Raw genomic sequence first — 18,489 nt, 5'->3', positions numbered from 1 at the left:
TTGTCCCAGCATGGGAATTATGGGAAGTAAATGGATTTGCCTAAACTTCGTCCTTTTGGCTTCAAACGGCATTGTGACTTTGTTAACTCGTCATTTTCAACAGTATATTGCGGAACAAATAATTAAATAAACATCATTAAAATTGCTCGACGGCAGGATTCGAACACAGGGACTCTAGCACAGAAGCCTGATATTGAAACCATTAAGCCACGGACGCACGTATCGACAAGCGAATGAAACGCCCTTATGAATTTATCGCGGGCATGCCAGTGCCTTGAGACGCTTGGCGCGTTTCGATTTGGCTACCTGGACAAGCTCAATCGTTGCAATTAATATAAACTGTGCGCGTTCCCGGCGTCTTCTGCACTTCGAAGAATATAGATTGCGCCGAAATATACGACAATAATATTTATATAGCGTAATATACAAAGCCACAAGAACGCCTGAATCCACAAGCACGAAGATCAGACAAATCCATGTACTTCCCATCATTCCCATGGTAGGACAACGACTGCAGCGCCAGAGTTCCCTCTAGTAATTTTGTAGGAAACTCTATGGTCCTACCCACGGATCCTACATAAGTTAAACAATAAAAAATAAAAAAAATAAACACTATGAACTTCCACACCTTAATTTTCTGATCCCCCATTGCTAATTGTGCTTTTGTACGTTTCCGTTTTTTGTCGTTTCCCTACTTTTCGTCCACCAATCCTCCAATCGCCTCTTACTAATGCAATGCAAGAGCCCTATAAGGGCTCTTGCATTGCCCAGGGGGCACTGCGAATGGATGGATGGATGGATGGATGTTATGAGCGTCCCCTTTGGAACGGGGCGGTGGCTTGCGCCACCAAGCTCTTACTACTATGCTGCCTAATATCCTACCTATGTTCACCAATGAAAAAAAAAAAAAAAAAAAACCCACTATGAACTACCACGTCCAAATTTTCTGATACCCTATTGCGAACTGTGCTTTTGTACGTCTACGTCTTTTGTCGTTTCCCTACTTTTCTTCCACCAATCCTCCAATCGCCTCTTACTGATGTCTATTGCGGACCTGTTTGCTTTACCACTGCTCCCGCTGAACCCAAGGGCTTCAAGGAGGCCAGTGGTGCCTAAATCGACCGCTGGGTAGACGTCCTCACATTCTAATAAAATATGTTCCGTCGTTTCCCTAGCTTTACCGCAGCAAGCACATGTTTCTTCTTCATTCTTATATCTCGCTTTATAGGTGCGTGTTCTAAGGCATCCCGATCTCGCTTCGAAAAGTAATGAGCTTCCCTTTGAGTTATCATAAATGGTTTCTTTCCTAATTTCGTTTTTTCCCCTTAAGTAGTTACTCATGGCAGGTTTCTTTTCCATTGCCGCCACCCATGAGATTAATTCAGCCTCTCTGACTTTCCGCTTGACCTTCTTTGTTGCTGTGTTGCCCACCCCACAGGCCGCATACTTGCTGGTAAGCTTCCTAGTTCTTTTCCTCCACTGTGAATCAATGTTTTGCCTGTACAGATACCTGAACACTCTCCCAGCCCATTTACTTTCCTCCATATTCCTCAGCCGTTCTTCGTACTCAATTTTACTGCGGGCTTCCCTCACTTCAAAACTAGTCCAGCCCATATCCCCTTGCACAGCTTCATTTGTAGTCTTCCCGTGAGCGCCCAATGCGAGGCGACCCACTGACCTTTGGTTCCCGTCGAGTCCTGATTGTACCCCTGATTTAAAGCAAACAACCGCATTTCCAAAAGTAAGTCCTGGAACCATTACCCCTTTCCACATACCTCGGAGGACCTCGTACCTATTGTATCCCCATAGCGCTCTGTGCTTCATTATGGCTGCATTTCCCTTCCCCTTGACTGTTATGGTTTTTTCCTGTGTTTCCATATATCCGTTGCCTTCGTTTATCCATATACCAAGGTATTTATATTCTGTTACCCGAGGTATTTCTTGGCCCTGTATCTCCACTGTCTGTTCACTGTTTTCATTGAATACAATAACACCTGATTTTCTAACACTAAATTTCAAACCTAACTTGTTGCCTTCCTGTCCACAGATATTAGCCAGACGTTGCAAATCACTTTGCTTGTTTGCGAGCAACACAATGTCGTCCGCATAAAATAAACCTGGGAGTTGCTGCTCTATTACTGTACCTGCCTGTTTGTATGAGAGATTAAACCCGATATTACTTCCTTCTAGCGCCCTCTCCATCCTCACCATGTACATCATAAACAGCAGCGGGGATAAAGGGCACCCCTGCCTCAGTCCCTTGTTGATATGAACTTTCTCCGCGCTCCTCATCCCTTCCCATTCAACGCAAACAGTATTTTCTAGGTAAATCTCTCTCAAGAGCTGTATACAATCGTTACCTAAGCCTTCCCCTTCCAGAATATCCCACAAAATGCTGCGGTCTACGTTGTCGTATGCTCCTGTAATGTCCAAAAAGGCTACATACAACGGTCTGCTTTCTGCTTTTGATATTTCAATACACTGAGTAAGAACAAACAAGTTATCATCCAAACGCCTACCTATTCTAAAGCCATTCTGAAGCTCTCCCAAAATGCCATTATTTTCTGCCCATGCTTGAAGCTTTAATTTCACTGCCTGCATTGCTAGCCTGTATATTACCGATGTAATGGTCAACGGTCTATACGAGTGAATTCTGTCTTTCTCCCCCTTACCTTTATAAATTAAATTCATTCTACTTTGTCGCCAACTGTCTGGTATTCGTCTATCTTTTAAAGTTTTTTCAACTGCTTTCACGAGAGCTTCCTTACTTTTTGGTCCCAGTTCATTTATCAGCCTAACGGGAACCTCGTCTAGCCCTGTGGCTGTGCGCTTAGGAATTTTCTCTTCCGCTTTCTTCCAGTTTAAATTTGTAAGCCCTAGCTCCTTTCCCCCTTGGGTCTCTTTCATGCTCTTTTTTTCTTCAAATACAACCTTGTCCTTGCCTTGGAAAGATTCGGCTGTTACTTTTTGGATGTAATTTATTGCTGCTTCTCCTTCCAGTCTGTTTTCATCTTCGTCTAGGATATGTTGTTGTATTGTTGTTGCCTTCCTGCCTAATAATTTTATGTGATTCCAAAATATTCTAGGTGCAGCCTTCTTTTTCTCACGTATTTCTGACACCCAACGTTCACTTTCACCTTTTAATTTTGCTTGCACCAGTATTTGAACCATGGACTTTTTCTCCCGGTATATTTCCCATTTACTGGTTACTTCATCCTGTGGCAACTGCGCCTTCTTTGCCTGCCTGTGCTCTCGAGATGCTTTCTGTCGTTCGGCGATGGCTTCTCGTATCTCCTTGTTCCACCAGCTTTTCGGTTTCTTTTTTCCTTTCCAATGAACATGTTGTTTCTCTTTCCGTATTTCTGTCGTTACTACACTTAGAAGCTCACCATATTCCCACCCCTTACTTGGCAACTGGAAAATGGTGCTAAAAAGCGCCCTCTGTCCTGAATTGGGTAGTACCATAGAGTTTCTCACTACATTACCTAGAGGGAAATCTGGCGCTGCTGCGCTGTGGTATGTAAAGCCCGTGGTATGCATGGGAATGCCGGTATGTTGTGACTTCGGATTGGCATCGTTCTCGTAGAGACAGGACACCTTGAAGGCGCGCTTGGCAAGTACCGTTCCGTCTGTCACAATGATTCATTTTCTACTAAAACAGCACGTGAAAAGCTGTTTTAGCTTTATTATTACGCGAAAACATGTTTTGTTTAACTATGAGAACTTGTTATTGTGTGTACGACTACATGTTACGTAAAAAGTATCAGCGGGCCGCTAAAGTTGGAGAACAGACGACAAGGTTCGCGCTCGCTTTGAAACAGTTGGTCGTCTGTTCTTGCTTTTCTTCGCTTGGTCATGCATTGTGGGTGAGTAAAGATGTAATATGCGTGAATGGAAAGATTTTATGAAGATTTTACTTTGAGAACGCGTTATTTGCGTAGCCCTATCCACGTTTTAGACGAAGCCTCTTAGAACACCAGCCAACTATACGCGCCGTGCAAGCCGACGGACGCGCCACTGGTGGCGGCCTTGCGCAGAACACGCGGGATACGAGCCTGGCGCGCGCCGTGGTTTGTTGCGTCGTTGATCGTGCTTCTCTGTCTTATTCACGTTTTCAGAGCAAGATAGGCAACACCATTCGCGGCCAAAGCTTCAGGGAATGTCGAAGAAGAATTGTTGCAGGGTGGGGCGCTAAATACCGGTGAAAACGTGCCGGCGATACGATTCTAATCATTCCCGGCAAAGCCTCATCAGCGGGAGCAACGATAGCAAAAATGGATCGTCGCTTCGAAGGGAAATTTCTTGTTCTCATCCTTTCCTTTGTCTCGTCGGTGTTTTTTTCCACTCGATCATAGTTAGACGCCTGAGCAACGAAGTTCGTCTGCAGTGCAGCATGAGGTCTAAATGCATTTCACTAAAGTTAGGAATGCTGTTTGCCGCTTTTATTGTTTTCCGCTTCTTTACCGCGTTGCGCTAGCTAGGCAGCACGACTGCACGAGCGCATTGCGTTGTATATTAAAGCTACTGAAGTTTGCAAGAACTGAAATTGTTGGTTTCATGTGGCGCGGTAAATCCTCGCACCAGCTGCCGCGCACTTCATGTTTTTACATCTATTTTATGCGTGACTTTGCACATGTTTAACTGTTGCTAGTTGCTCCATGCATAACTCTTGTCGATTCTTCTGAGCTGCGAAGTTTTCACCCTGCCTTGTTTGTAAAGGGTGTGATTGGTGACACAGTGTGATTGTAAAACCTAACACACTGTGTCTTATCGGAGTGATACCAAGGAAGTGCTTCTTTAACAGCTTTATTCTTTTCGCCCGAGGGCATCTTAGATATCGTTTGCGTTTTTGGAAATGTGTTTAGAAAATAGGTAGTTCAGGGCGAGAATTGCTAATAGCTGCTGCATATGGTATTTTTGTTCCATTTCTCGCTGAAAAGTTCGCGTCCCGTTTGGGAAGTCATCACACCTCGATGCTGCCTGAGCAAACTTAACACGCCGAGTGATTTGTTTGTTTCACAACGTAGTCCCTTCTTGCATGCGAGTTTTGTACTCAACTGAATTCTTTCTTATACTTACGCTGCAGACGACTAAACCGGGCCTTGCCGCCCGCGCTCATCTACTTTGGCTGGCGCTGCTCTGTCTTTAAATATATCATGTGGCACCTCTCTCTAGTAATATAAAAAAGTACTGAAAAGTTAGTCAGTCCTTAGCTTTGTACATTTCCAAGCAGCTTCCTTGGGGAATTTAAAATTGCACAAACTGCAGCGGGAACGGTAGTTCATCGGCGTATGCAGCAGAATTGCATCGGCGGTATAGCACTAATACGCGCTTTTATTAACCCGTGTGTTTGGCGACTTCGTTGGCTAGTGTACGCGTTTTTATCAATAAATTGGCAATTACTCTTCTTGAGGCGACTTCGACTGCACTTATTCGGCGATGTCACATGTGTTCATCGGCAGAAAAATCGCAACGGCATATGCAGAGATTGCACCGTGCGGATTTGTTTGGTATAAATTAAGTCTGCACTAACGACGGGTGCTTATTATTCAGGTACAGAAGCAGCATTGTGGCAAGGGTAGAATAAAAAAAACCATCGAGAGATCGCATCACTTAACAAAATTTATCGGCTAGTGAACATGAGCTCCACGTCATGTAAATGGGGTTCATGGCGTTTGTCGGCGGGACACATCTTGCACGTATGTGGACCATGTTGTCCCAAACACCGGTAACATCGTGTTCATACCCGCTCGCACAGAGGTCAGCATCTTCCCTACAGCTGTCACCGCAGCCTGGCACCCGAACAAAGAAGAAATCGCAGCCGCGAACTTGAGCCACCCTTGCTGCAAAGGGTTGTCGTCTGCTACTGCTCCCGCGTGTACTGTTGAAAGCGTCCGCTAGGTGGCTTTCAGAGGCGTTATATTCCCATGACGGCACGGTGCCCCCTTAAGAAACTCCCATTGACGGTGACGCCAGATTACCCTCTAGGTGTTATAGTGAGAAACTCTATGGGTAGTACCAAGCTCGTTCGTCTGCTTCGGAAAGCACGTTTATAATATGGACCCGCCACTTTCGGTTGTGTTGTACCGCGGCTTGCAGCGAACATCGGGCGCCGAAGATTTTTTTCAGGGGTGGCACGTTGCGTAAAGGCAATAAATTATGCAACGCCAACTACGTGTATGCCGTTCAAGAAATAAGCGGCGAAGTTTTAGCGCGGTGTCAATTGCAAGTGAAGCGCGTCGCGTACGAAGTTGAACTTAGGTAACGTTTGCACGCTGCTAGATTCAGGAGCGCAAACGCGAGAAAATGCTTGCTATAAATGAATTCACAGCAGCGATAAACAGACATCATGTGTACGGAACTGCTCGAGCGCACGATCGTGCGCGCCGCGACGGCAGCGGTCTTGCGACATGCCGCGAAACGGCGGGCCTCCTGCAATCTTTGTTGACTGCATGCCGCTAGACAAGTAGTCATGCCTGCACTGTAGTAGCGGCCATCTATCCCTTTAGCAAATGATAAATAACTGATGCAATGCATATGAGCTCGCAGTAACGTACGTGCGAATCGCGCTGCAGCGCGAGCTCGTGCGCTTCTCGCTTGATGTAGTTTTTAACGAGAGCGCTCGAACATCGATGTGCTGCAATCAATACTACCTTGCTGCGCTGCCTCGACGTGCTCGCTTGAGGTCAAGGAGGAGCACATTTACTCCTGTGCTGCTCGTAGTGTGATAGTGAATTGTCACCGAATCAGCCCGACCATTTGTGGTCATTTGCACACACCTGGTCACTTCACCAGTTCGTACCAGTCGAATTGTTAATTGTCGCTGTGGCCGGGTCTCGAATCGTGAATCACCAGCCATGCCTGCTGCGCCGGTCTGCCGTCGGGACTGTAGGTGGAAAAGACCGAGTTTTAGAACGCAGATAATCAAGCAAGCTTCAAGACAGGCGAAGCAGTCAGCATGGCGCGAAGTTTCGCTTATCCAGCGCGACGAACTGCAGCTATCCAGCGCGCCCGACGTTCCGCTTCGCGAGGCCTTGAAGGAAAACGGTAGAATCTGATGTTGGGATTCAGGCCTTGTTCATGGCAGCCCACGACGCAGAAGTAACGACGGTGACGCTTTTTCGATGCTGAGCTAAGTCTCTCCGGATCGGCGTCGCCGATTCCTTAATTCTGCTTCCAGCATTACGTCTCACGGAGAGTCCGTTTTCGTTAAACTATAGGCTGCGGCTAGCTCGCAGCGTGGTCGGCGTGGTCTGTGAGAAGTGACGAGCCTATTCGCACTCTCAACAGGGCGGAAAAAAGTGCGAATCGACGCAAAACTCGGGCTAGAAACGTGCTTCGCCACAGCCAAGGCTCAATACTACCTAAGCCGGTACTACCCAGATAACGTTTCTCGCGCCGCCACCAGGTGTCGCTACTATACCCCAAACTCCAGCGCAAGACGCCCATTGCGGACATGTTTACTTTTGCACTGCTCCCGCTGAACCCAAGGGCTTCAAGGAGGCCAGTGGTGCCTAAATCGACCGCTGGGTAGACGTCTTCACATTCTAATAAAAGATGCTCCATAGTTTCCCTAGCTTTACCGCAGCAAGCACATGCTGAATTCTTGTTCCTTCTTATATCTCGCTTTATAGGCGCGTGTTCTAAGGCATGCCGATCTCGCTTCGAAAAGTAATGAGCTTCCCTTTGAGTTATCATAAATTGTTTCTTTCCTGATTTCGTTTTTTCCTCTTAAGTAGTTACTCATGGCAGGTTTCCTTTCCATTGCCGCCACCCATGAGATTATTTCAGCCTTTCTGACTTTTCGCTTGACGGTCTTTGTTGCTGTGTTGCCCACCCTACAGGGCCACATACTTGCTGGTAAGCTTCATAGTTCTTTTCCTCCACTGTGAATCAATGTTTTTCCTGTACAGATACCTGAACACTCTCCCAGCCCATTTACTTTCTTCCATATTCCTCAGGCGTTCTTCATACTCAATTTTACTGCGAGCTTCCCTCAATTCAAAACTAGTCCAGCCCATATCACCCTGCACAGCTTCATTTGTAGTCTTCCCGTGAGCGCCCAATGCGAAGCGACCCACTGACCTTTGGTTCCCATCGACTCCTGATTGAACCCCGATTTAAAGCAAACAACCGCATTTCCAAAAGTAAGTCCTGAAACCATTACACCTTTCCACATACCTCGGAGGACCTCGTACCTATTGTATCCCCATAGCACTCTGTGCTTCATTATGGCTGTATTTCTCTTCCCCTTCACTGTTATTGTTTTTTCCTCTGTTTCCATGTATCGATTGCCCTCGTTTATCCATATGCCAAGGTATTCATATTCTGTTACCCGAGGTATTTCCTGGCCCTGTATCTCCACTGTCTGTTCATTGTTTTCATTGAATACCATAACACATGATTTTCTAACGCTAAATTTAAAACCTAAATTGTTGTCCTGTCCACAGATATTAGCCAGACGTTGCAAATCACTTTGCTTGTTAGCTAGCAACGCAATGTCGTCCGCATGAAAGAAACCTGGGAGTTGCTGCTGTACTACTGTACCCGCCTGTTTGTACGAGAGATTAAACCCGATATTACTTCCTTCTAGCGCCCTCTCCATCCTCACCATGTACATCATAAACAGCAGCGGGGATAAAGGGCACCCCTGCCTCAGTCCCTTGTTGATATGAACTTTCTCCTCGCTCCTTATCCCTTCCCATTCAACGCAAGCGGTATTTTATATGTAAATATCTCTGAAAAGCTATAGACAATCGTCACCTAAGCATTCCCCTTCAAGAATATCCCCCAAGATATTGCGGTGTACGTTGTCGTAGGCTCCTGTAATGTCTAAAAAGGCCACATATAACGGTCTGCTTTCTACTTTTGATATTTCAATACCCTGAGTAAGAAGAAATAGGTTATCATGTAAACGCCTACCTATTCTGAAGCCATTCTGAAGCTCTCCCAAAATGCCATTATTATCTGCCCATGCTTGAAGCTTTAATTTGATTGCCTGCATTGCTAGTCTGTATATTACCGATGTAATGGTCAACGGTCTATACGAGTGAATTCTGTCTTTCTCCCCCTTACCTTTATAAATTAAATTCATTCTACTTTGTCGACAACTGTCTGGTATTCGTCTATCTCTTAGTTTTTTCCACTGCTTTCACCAGATCTTCCTTACTTTTTGGTCCTATTTCATTAATTAGCCTAACGGGAAGCTCGTCTAGCCCTGTGGCTGTGCGCTTAGGAATTTTTGCTTAGGATTTCTTCCAGTGGAAATTTGTCAGCACGAGCTCCTTATCCACTTGGGTCTCTTTCATGCTCTTTTTTTCTTCGAATACAACCTCGTCATTGCCTTGGAAAGATGCGGCTGTTATTTTTCGGATATAATTTATTGCCGCTTCTCCTTCCAGTCTGTTTTCATCTTCGTCTAGGATATGTTCTTGTATTTTTCTTGACTTCCTGCCTTATAATTTTATGTGGTTCCAAAATATTCTAGGTGCGGCCTTCTTTTTCTCACGTATTTCTGACAACCAACGTTCACTTTCACCTTTTAATTTTGCTTGCACCAGTATTTGAACCATAGACTTTTTCTCCCGGTATATTCCCATTTACTGATTACTTCATCCTGCGGCAACTGCGCCTTCTTTGCTTGCCTGTGCTCTCGACATGCTTTCTGTCGTTCTGCGATCGCTTCTCGTATCTCCCAGTTCCACCAGCTTTTCGGTTTCTTTGTTCCTTTCCAACGAACATGTTGTTTCTCTTTCCGTATTTCTGTCGTTATTACACTTAGAAGCTCACCATTTTCCCACTCTTTACTTGGCCATTTGCCAATTTCTTCCTCGACTCGATCTAGTGACTATATTTACTATGTGTTCAGCCTTCAAGTTTGGACTGGCCATTTTGCGCTCCTTCCTCTCTTTCCCAACTACATATCCCATTTTTAAAATGATGCGTTTATGGTCACTCCCTATGCTGCTATACCCTTCCTCGTCAATGACCATTTCTCTCAACATATCATGAATTCCTTCTGTCATCAGACACTAATCAATGGTCGATTGCCGGTTTCCCACTTCCCACGTGATCTGCCCTTCACACTTAGGCCCTGTATTCACGATAACAAGGTTATGTTGTTCACAAAGGTCTAGCATTCACTTCCCGTTGTTGTCGGTATAGCCATCTAAATCTTGTATGTGGGCATTCATGTCACCTATTAGAAATGTTTTTTTATGAGTCTTTATCATTGCTATCATCAGTGCAGCGGTGGCGTAGAGGTAGCACAACGGCCTCGCGTGCAAGAGGTCCGTGGTTCGAATCCCGGCCCACGAAACACGCAAGCAGCTATTTGATGTCTAAAAGATGTCTTGAACGGCTAATTCAAAAGCCTAGTAGCTGTCTTGATCAAGACATTTTGTAGCCATGGACGTCTAGAAGTACTTCAGTAAGCCCTGCTAACGTTACGCTAAAAGTTGGCTAATGGACAGCTTGACAAGAACAACTGAAGACATTTATTAGACATTCCCTCAAATTTTTGCGGCAGCTGTTACAGTAACACGACGTTTTCCCACAGTTACAATTTATTTTAAACGAGGCATGGACATCAGAAAAAAAAAAGTTTTTATTGTCGGATAGAGTGATGCACAGGTAGTTTTTCCAGATGTGAACCATGGGAATAGTGTAGTAAGACCTCATTGGTCAATTAGTGCTTTTTAATTAGACCAATCAATTGAATGCCGCCTGTCAGAATTATTTTGCAAATGAAACAAGATCTGTATTGTATGATGATATCATTCCAATGTTCACCCATTGACCTAAACAAGAACATCTCTGCATGAAACACGTCATTATCGCCCTGCTGGGTTCCACCAAATTGAAATAGCCTCTAGCAAAGAAAAATTGTCAGTGATGCTGCAGTTCAGGCAAAAATTACATCCTGGTTTCAGCTACAGGGGGCACAATAGCATTACACCAGTATACGAAACAGAACACTGTGCTGCAGTGAGTTAAGAAATAAAGGATAGTACACATCTGGAAAAACAGTCTGCGAACCACTCTAACTAGCAATATAAATATATTATATCTGATGTCCATGCTTCATTTAAAAGTAAATTGTAACTTACTTTGTGGGTGCCTCTTGTAAGTAACGCCACATGCTTGCACAGCATCACGCAGAAATAATGGCCAGTTCTTCGGCATATCATCCATTAGTGAATTCCTTGTACGTTGCATGTTACCAGAACTGAAAGATAAATCATAATATGCTATTATTTTTTTTCATAAACTGTACGATGAGCTTTTCATGCATAAAAGATGAGTGCAAGCGAAAATGCAGCAAGACATCAACTTCACACCATGTCACACACTCATACTTTATTACCTAATAAATTAGAAAAGACGCAGAAAGTGTAATCAACAAGAGTGACAAAAAGCAGCAAAGGTGATTATGGATAAATCTTGAAGATGATTGCTGCCACTGCCAGAGTAGGCCAGCCTTCGTAGGAGAGCACTTGTTGCCCACAAAAGCTTGCTGTCACAGGCCACGCGTGACGGTTCTTGTAGACATAGGCAAGCAATACCTGCACAGAAGAGGAAAAAGAAGGCGAGGGAGGAAATGGGAATATTGAAATCGGAACTTCAATTAGTAATATGTGCTAAGTAAGAAGTTTGCTCACATTAAAAATAAATTTAAGCACTCCTTTCTCTTAAATTAAGGGTATCTTAAGGTAAAAAGGTTAAAGGTTAAGGTTAAAATGACTAGTATATTTCCTATCATAAGAAGCCAACAAACACTGACACTAAGGACAACATAGGGGAAATTACTTGTGCTTAATAAATGAAATAAAGAAACGATAAATTAATGGAAATTAAAGTGGATGAAAGAACACCTTGCAGCAGGTGGTAACCGAACCCACAACCTTCGCATTTCGCGTGCTATGCTCTACCAATTGAGCTACAGCGGCGTCGTTTTCCCATCCACTTTCTTGGGTATTTATGTGTTCTAGTAGAACCCTGGGAGTGTTAGCCAGCGCCACAACTCGGAGACCTTGTTCCTGCCATATAGTCATTAAGTTGCATAGCAGAGTCAGCCTTTAATTTATTATATGGTGTTTTGTGGCTAAAAAGCCACTTATCAACCTGTGAAACAAGTCTGAGAAGCTTCCTGCAAAATATAATCAGTTTAAAACAGTAATTCACTCTGCAGGTAAATGATGTACTAACTTAATTAAAAAGTTAAATAGCATTTTATATTGTTAAACTAAAAGCAAGTTTGACGTTTTGCACTGCCTAGCTGTTGCCTTCATTTCAAACTTAAACATGACACAGTACAGAGTAAGCAGCCTGCTAGTAACAGCGCAAAATGTAGACAAGGGACGAGACAAGAAGACACCACAAGCGCTGACTTTCAACAACGTTTATTCCAAAAGAAACACGGCTTCTTATAAACATTGCTTCTTATAAACATTGCCCTCACGTGTCGCAGTCACGTGATCGCACATCATGCGAAACAAGCACTTTTTTTTCTTTTATACACTCAAGATAGCGGTTGCACGTGCAAAAGCTCAAGTTCTTTTTTTGTCAGTAACAAGGACGGCGTGCTAACGCATTGGTCACGAAGTCTGGTAATCTCGGCCGCCTCAATTATCTCCCGGCAACCACTATCTTGAGTGTATAAAAGAAAAAAAAGTACTTGTTTCACATGATGTGCGATCACGTGACTGCGACACGTGAGGGCAATGTTTATAAGAAGCCGTGTTTCTTTTGGAATAAACGTTGTTGAAAGTCGGCGCTTGTGGTATCTTGTCTCGTCCCTTGTCTACATTTTGCGCTGTTACTAGCAGGATGGAAAACCAACAAGCCCAAGCTGCTATTCTAGAGTAAGCAGGTAGCATGCAAAGGAGGATTGGTGATAAAATAGTGTTCCAAAGCAACACTCCTAGCTGGATCAATCACTTTTGTTGATATATTTTCATGTGACCCCAATTGGTTTAGGGCAATACCTCGCACAAATGATGCAACACCTTGGATGATGCGTCACACAATATTGAAAGTATCTCATGATGTGATCAAACGATAACACTGCCCACTGTCTTGGAAGTGTTAACATGCTGTTTGCGCAAGAAAGTGCAAAGTGACTCATATAGGTAGCAAATTCATCAGTGCATCTATAGCCTCAGGTAATTCTGAGAATCTATGTTGACTCGCAGTTGAGAAGCCACTGCACACAAAAAGGTGTATTCAAGTAATGGTCCATGCTGAATAATTTCCCACCTAGTGAAAAGGCAAATGTGGCAGGCTAATGGGCTAGGGCAAATAGATTGCTAAATTCTGATAACACCTCCAATGATATTATTGAAATAGGTGATAAAAAACAGCACAGGTAAAATTGCAGTTATGACAAAATTTTAAAAGCACCTCTGCAAACTGCTGGAACCCTGAGCATCATGCCTGTTCTACACGCACATATGTTGCAGCGCAATCTACATCTCAGACGCAGGCGCCTCCACACATCACTTTGTGATATCCTCACAATAAGGTTAAAAAACAGTCTGGCACAAGCTACCTAATGTGATTCATTTTGCAAGCGCCAGCCAAGTGCTGATGGTGGTAGAGTGAAATGGAAGTTTGTCCTTGTATGAAAGCCTCGGCCCATGCTTTATCAATTCTAGCGGCAAAGCACACCTTTTACAGCACACATAAATCTTAAATTACACTGCTTGCTGATGCTGTACAGTAAATTCCTGTAAAGAAACTAAATCACACAGAAAACATTTGGAATACCAAACTATTCAAATACTGGCTTGAATACATTTGTGCATTCGGGAAGCAAGGTGTAATGTACACTGTTGTAGCAAATTTTTACTCATGTATGGTACACCTGTATGACACAGCAGAGTTAATTTTTGAGTTCTTACATAGCAATGACTACCTACAGGTACATTTTGTAAGGCTTAGGGAAACTCATTATTAGTAGAACTGTGTATGTACACTGGCACTGAGAAATTGGTTATAATAGTGGCAGCTTATAATGGACCAGCGCAAAAAAAAATGCCTGTTTGTGAGACACCAACTAGCTATTTTACCACGAAGCACTCCCTGGCCTTAACCCATATAAAAAGCACTGGGAGGACCAGAGAGGGTACAGTACATTGGCTTACACTGATCATGATGTCCCGTCATCCAGCTAGCGCCAAGGTACAAGAAGGATGTCCAGCTGTCTATAGAGTGAAAGGAACAAAATAAGATAGCATCAAGTGCAATTAGATAGCATTTGCAATTACAACTAAGGTGACTCAGTCACAGTCATTCAATAATAAGTGCCAAGCTGTCGTGTTTTCACTCCCAGATGAAGCACCTACTAGGTTAAAGGTTTTGCTGCTTATTTAGAACAAAACACAAGTGAAATTTGTACATCAGCAGACGATTTAATTTGGAATTGTATAGATGAAGTAAACATAGCAGTTATATTTTTTGTTTTGCTATAAAGTGGGAACGCTACAAACTGCATAGTCACTGACACACACGCGCGCACACGCAAGAACAAAAGGACACAAAATAGGGCGAGTTCAGCCTGGTTCAGCATAACAGCCAGCGCGTCGTCTTCGAATGCACTCCTTTCGGTTGGTTCGTGCTACGTCAACCACAAAGACTAACAAGCAGGGCAAAGTTCTGACTGGTGTTGCGGAAGTCGTGGAGCGCGGTAGTGCTGAACGGCTGAACACAAGCAGAACCCTCGTATAAAAGTAATGACGAAAACTCGCAGGGCAGAAGAGCCCATATATCAAGAACTGTCGCGGGTAATACCTAAAAATATTCACATTGTTGACGAAAAACGAAGTGCAATGTATTTCACTTACCGGAAAAAGTGTTATCCGAACGTGCGACGTACAAAGACGCACCGAGACACGAAGGCGGCGAACGCAGATCCCGCCATTGTGGTAGTAAGCCGTCGGCGAAAACACGCAATACAGCCGATGTCACGAAGCACTGATGCAAAACACACGGCAAACAGCATCAGCACAGCTAAATGACTCCAATTAATATCCAGTATAAATATACAGAACGGCTTAGAATGACGCACAACTGGCATAACGAACCCACGACCAGCCCACGACCGAGACATTGCGGGCGGCAGTGGCCGTTTTTTCAAACTTCCTGCCTCCCAGTGTTTCCAGCACAGAATGAGATGTTCGACAAATTTGGATTAAATCGCCGAAGTGATCGCAGCGCGGTGGCTCTGTGACACCGCTGTGCAACGCCGGCGTTTCGCTCCTGCTGCTGTCAGTATACCTGCTGCGCGAGCATAGAATGGCTTCCAGGCGTCGTGTGCGCGCCCCGTATGGAAAACAATAACACGCCCTTGATTGTTGAAGTTCTGGTGTGAAATTATTTAATATCAAAGCCAATTAACTTATGTTGCTTCCAACGAGTTCGATTTGTCTGTGGCGTCTTTTATTCGCTAACGCCGACGGCCAACGGTAACCGCACTTTTAACACGCCGTTTGGCATTTTATGCACTTTTGGACAAAAAGATCTAGAAAAGTTCTTTAGTTAGACATTGTGAATGCGTTTACCAAAACAGACTCTAGTGACACCAGTAGTGGGTTTTGCCGCAGATAGAATATATACTAGCATATTCCAAGTGCTGAGGTTATGTTTAGAAGAAATTCTATTTTCAGTCTTATCATAGACCAAGACGTCTATAGCCGTTTGTAGCCGTTTCAAGAAGTTTTTAAGAGGTTCTGTGTTTCGTGGGGGTGCCGCGCAATTTTCCACCGGATTTAAAAAAAAAGTAAGAAGACAATCAGCGTGTTGACAAAATTGCATAAACAGGCCTGGTGTGTGGCCTGCTCCCGGTGACCAGAACCGGTAACGCACTCCCTCACCAGAGCAGGATTGGCCACCCTGGTGCAGTACTTGGCCACAACCTCCTGTATGAACACAACAATCAAACCCCGGCCCTCAGTCCCCAGCTGCTGCGAAGCAACTGACCACGGCGGCGGTCAGACCTGCGACGCAGCAGAGGGTGCTAAGAATCCCTGGCTCCAGACAGGCCGCCATTGGAATATGAACCTGGCAACGTTTAACGCTAGAACTTTATCTGGTGAGGCGAGTCTAGCAGTGCTATTGGAGGAACTAGAGGCCAGTAAATGGGATATAATAGGGCTCAGTGAAGTTAGGAGGCCAAAAGAAGCATATACAGTGCTAAAAAGCGGGCACGCCCTGTGCTACCGGGGCTTAGCGGAGAGACGAGAACTAGGAGTCGGATTCCTGATTAATAAGAATATAGCTGGTGACATACAGAAACTCTATAGCATTAACTAGAGGGTGGAAGGTATTGTTGTGAAACCTAATAAGAGGTACAAAATGAAGGTTGTACAGGTCTACGCCCCTACATCCAGTCATGATGACCAGGAAGTCGAAAGCTTCTATGAAGACGTGGAATCGGCGATGCGTAGAGTGAAAACAAAATACACTATATTGATGGGCGACTTCAATGCCAAGATAGGCAAGAAGCAGGCTGGAGACAAGGCAGTGGCGAAATATGGCATAGGCACTAGAATAGTAGGGGAGAGTTCTTAGTAGAGCTTGCGGAAGAGAATAATATGCGGATAGTGAATACCTTCTTCCGCAAGCGGGATAGCCGAAAGTGGACGTCGAGGAGCCCGAACGGCGAGACTAGAAATGAAATAGACCTCATACTCTGCGCTAACCCTGGCATCATACAAGATGTGGACGTGATCAGCAAGGTGCGCTGCAGCGACCATAGGATGGTAAGAACTCGAATTAGCCTAGACCTGAGGAGGGAACGGAAGAAACTGGTACATAAGCCGATCAATGAGTTAGCGGTAAGAGGGAAAATAGAGGAATTCCAAATCAAGCTACAGAACAGGTATTCGGCTTTAACTCAGGAAGAGCACCTTAGTGTTGAAGCAATGAACGACAATCTTGTGGGCATCATGAAGGAGTGTGCAATAGAAGTCGGTGGTACCTCCGCTAGACAGGATACCTGTAAGCTATCGCAGGAGACGAAAGATCTGATCAAGAAACACCAATCTATGAAAGCCTCTAACCCTACAGCTAGAATAGAACTGGCAGAACTTTCGAAGTTAATCAACAAGCCTAAGACAGCTGACATAAGGAAGTATAATATGGATAGAATTGAACATGCTCTCAGGAACGGAGGAAGCCTAAAAGCAGTGAAGAAGAAACTAGGAATTGGCAAGAATCAGATGTATGCGTTAAGAGACAAAGCCGGCAATATCATTACTAATATGGATGAGATAGTTGGCTGAGGAGTTCTATAGAGATTTATACAGTACCAGTGGCACCCACGACTATAAAGGAAGAGAGAATAGTCTAGAGGAATTCGAAATCCCACAGGTAACCCCGGAAGAAGTAAAGAAAGCCTTGGAAGCTATGCAAAGTGGGAAGGCAGCTGGGGAGGATCAGGTAACAGCAGATTTGTTGAAGGATGGTGGGCAGATTGTTCTAGAGAAACTGGCCACCCTGTATACGCAATGCCTCATGATCTCAAGCGTACCGAAATCTTGGAAGAACGCTAACATAATCCTAATCCATAAGAAAGGGGACGCCAAAGACTTGAAAAATTAGAGCAATCAGCTTACTGTCAGTTGCCTACAAACTATTTACTAAGGTAATCGCAAATAGAATCAGGAACACCTTAGACTTCTGTCAAGCAAAGGACCAGGCAGGATTCCGTAAAGGCTACTCAACAATAGACCATATTCACACTATCAATCAGGTTATAGAGAAATGTGCGGAATATAACCAGCCCTTATATATAGCTTTCATTGATTACGAGAAAGCGTTTGATTCTGTCGAAACCTCAGCAGTCATGTAGGCATTACGGAATCAGGGTGTAGACGAACCGTATGTAATAATACTAAAATATGTCTATAGCGGCTCCACAGCCACCATAGTCCTCCATAAAGAGAGAGAGAGACAAAAGGGAAGGAAAGACAGGGAGGTTAGCCAGTGTAAATACCGGCTGGCTACCCTGTGCTGGGGAAAGGGGTAAAGGCAATAAAAGGAGAAAGAAGAGAGAAGAAAAAAAAACAAGAAAAATGCACACAGTAACGCGATGTTACGCGCAACAATAGTCAAAGTCGTTCGCACAATTCACATGTCCTTAAGAACTTGAGCAAGGCCCTTAAGGCCTTGAGTGCCGAAACCCGTCTGGACCAGTGTCCTAGAACTTTCTCTTCTGTGAAGGGGCGATTGTCCAGTTTTTCGAGCACGGTCACGAGCAGTTTTCTTTGCACATTGTGACGTGGACAGTCACAGAGTAGGTGCGCGATCGTCTCTTCGCAGCCGCAGGTGTCGCAAGCAGGGCTGTCGGCCATTCTAATACGGAAGGAATATGAGTTCGTGAATGCCACGCCGAGCCATAGGCGGCACAGAAGTGTTGCTTCCGCTCGTGGCAACCCTGGTGGAAGACGGAGTTGCAAACTTGGATCCAATCTGTGAAGACGTGTGTTC

The 18,489-nt window shown here is 44.5% G+C and overlaps 1 protein-coding gene and 1 long non-coding RNA gene across 2 annotated transcripts in view; one reads left to right on the top strand and one right to left on the bottom strand.

Moving 5' to 3' along the window:
* Positions 1-18,489, top strand: part of LOC126520906 (uncharacterized) — a 91,101-nt gene that overhangs the window by 1,125 nt on the left and 71,487 nt on the right. The window lies entirely within an intron of this gene.
* Positions 11,351-15,167, bottom strand: LOC129382141 (uncharacterized). Its single transcript, XR_008610222.2, has 3 exons — positions 14,844-15,167; positions 14,145-14,204; positions 11,351-11,564 (listed from the first exon to the last, which is right to left on the bottom strand). It is a non-coding gene; the product is annotated as an uncharacterized lncRNA (long non-coding RNA).

This window comes from Dermacentor andersoni, chromosome 3 (genome assembly GCF_023375885.2).
Source record: "Dermacentor andersoni chromosome 3, qqDerAnde1_hic_scaffold, whole genome shotgun sequence".
NCBI classification, from domain to species: Eukaryota; Metazoa; Arthropoda; class Arachnida; order Ixodida; family Ixodidae; genus Dermacentor; species Dermacentor andersoni.
This window is presented reverse-complemented; position numbering and strand designations above follow the sequence as displayed.